Below are 2,601 nucleotides of genomic sequence, written 5' to 3'. Positions count from 1 at the left end.
TCACTTGGCTCTTGGCCAATTAAACGCAAAGAGCTATTATGGTATAATTGCTTATTACATCATTTGGTTCGAGGAGAAAGGAAAAGAGCTTTCCCTTGATGAGTTCCTTTCCGCATGTCGCGTGAGGCCGAATGCCCGGACGCCGGGGTCGTGTTTTGTTCGGCATCGGAGGTCGGCTCTGCTCGAGGATTTTTCCAACAAAGATAGGGGTTGGGTAGATGATTATTTTTATGTCCGTTCTCCGGGTCTCGACAGTATTCCGCTTCGTTTTGTCGATGTCGCCAAAATCCCGAAGCCTTACGGGCCTTCTAAGGAGTTTGCTTCTTTTATAGACTCTCGTTCTTACTCAGAGCTTGTCGCGTCTCAGTATCGAGATCCAAGTCTTTGGGAGAGGGTCGGGTGGTTTCCCTATCGCCCGGCCAACGAGATCCCGACCGTCCTACCGCGCCCCTGGTTACTTCCTTCTCTCGTTGTCGAGGCTGTCGACGAGTTACCTCGAGAGTCTCTGGATCCTTCGGTTCCGTTGTCTCCTTTGGCAAGGGGTGATCGTGGTGGTATTCGTCTAATTGTGCCAACTTTTGTGGATGCGTTTATCTCCTTTTTTTTAATGATCGGTATGCTTTAGGTATGGTGGCTGAGAAGAATCGTGGTGCTCGCGGGTGTAGGTCGATAGGGTCGACATCTTTCATTGACGCGAGGCTTCCTCCTCCGCCCCCTCTGTTCGTCTCGTCTTCTCATGCCGGCAAGGCCCCTGCCTTGTCTGTGAGGGTGTCGGGTGCTAGCTCGAAGAGGCCTAGAGACAACAAGGCTACGTCGTCTGCTCTTCTTCGCGGCAATATTTTGAAGAAGAATAAGGAAGCTCATTGCACGTCACCCGCCGCGGTGTCGTCCTCTTTTCGGGGGTCACTCCCTTTGGCTGCTAAGGCCATTGCTTGCATCGAAGCGGCTCTTCCGTCGAAGGTGATCAAAATAGATCAGATGCCCGGCGTTGCTCTCGTCGAGACACTTACTCGGAATGCCTTGCATGTATACATATTTACTTATATATATAAATTTTTTTTTGTTTTTTTTATTTATTTTTGTTTATATGTTTACAGTACTACTTCTCTGTCCTGGCTGTGAAGCGCAACTTCTGCGACTTGGCGAAGACGGCCGAACCACCGTCCGAAGCCCTCCGCCTTGCGAGGGAAGATGGTATGAAGGCTGGTCGGGAGGAGGGCGCCTCAATGATCAAGAAGTTGCGGGATGAGGCTGTTGATTTATCGGGAAAGAACCGCAATCAGGCCGTTGAGCTCCGACATATTCGTTCGAACCTACAGGCTGTTCGCGCCGATCGTTCCACCGTTCAGACGGAGCGTAATGCGTTTCGGGCGAAGTGCGTCGTACTTCGGGAGGCGCGGCGCCAGCTCATTTCCAATCAGGCGTACGAGCGTACGATTTCCTACTGGCGCGGGATCTTTCGAGGGAAAGGAAAGACGATAGCAGAGAACCCGGGTCTCCCTATTTCTTTCTCCCATGTTCCTTCTAACTTGCCTCCGGAGGTGACTGAGGCTGGCGAGGACGAGGAGGTTCCCCCTTGGGGCGAGGAGCGAGTAGACTTGAGTGGTGATAGCGACTCGTCGTTTTAGGAGCTTGCATGTCTTTCGTTCGTACGGTCGCTTATGACATTCCGTGCTTGTCCCTTCCTTTTTTTTGCGTAGTTTCTGTGTTTGTATGCTTTTGGAAAAACTATCATTTGTTAGTTTTTTTCCTTTTGGTGGCGCAGCTTGTTGAGCGTCCTTCTAGTCCGCTGTATCTTTCGCGGGTCCCAGTTTTGGGTTTATTCGACAAATGAACAATTTCTCTTAGAGCATTAACAGTTATATAATCTTTAAGAGTCTATGGATTATCTGTGCAATCTTTTTCAAAATAATATTTTGTAGGAGTGTTGATGGTGTTGGGATTTTGATCTCGTCACCTCGTCTAGCCGAGCTCGTCACCAGCTAGTCGAGCTCATTACCTCGTCTAGTCGAGCTCGTCACCAGCTAGCCGAGATCGTCACCTCGTCTAGTCGAGCTCGTCACCAGCTAGTCGAGCTCATCACGTCGTCTAGTCGAGCTCGTCTCCTCGTTCAGTCGAGCTGTAATGACTTCGACACTTCGTCCAAACGTCCTCTTTTTTTTTATTAGGGTCTCGACGGCGCGGGCCCTTTACACATTGTGAGTCTTGATGGTACGAGCTCTCTTTTGTGGTGTTTAAATGGTGGAACGATAGTTGTCTTTAATCTTCGTCTTTGAATGTTATACTGTGTTGGATATCTTGCTTGCTTTGATGTTTTTGACTTCAGGGGTGTCTTGCCGCCTTCCTCGCTATTGGGCCGGACATCGTTGATGTCTCGAGTTCTTGTTCGCGTGAGTGTCTCGTGGGCGCCTCACCGCCTTCCTCACTGTTGGGCCGGACATCGTTGATGTCTCGAGTCCCTGTTCGCGTGAGTGCCTCGTGGGCGCCTCGCCGCCTTCCTCGCTGCTGGGCCGGACATCTTTGGCGTCTCGAGTCCCTGTTCGCGTGAGTGCCTCGTGGGCGCCTCGCCGCCTTCCTCGCTGTTGGGCCGGACATCGTTGA

This window comes from Urtica dioica, chromosome 8, assembly GCF_054948205.1.
Source record: "Urtica dioica subsp. dioica isolate 48M chromosome 8, U.dioica_male_clone48M_v1_H2, whole genome shotgun sequence".
In the NCBI taxonomy this organism is placed as follows: Eukaryota; Viridiplantae; Streptophyta; class Magnoliopsida; order Rosales; family Urticaceae; genus Urtica; species Urtica dioica.
This window is presented reverse-complemented; position numbering follows the sequence as displayed.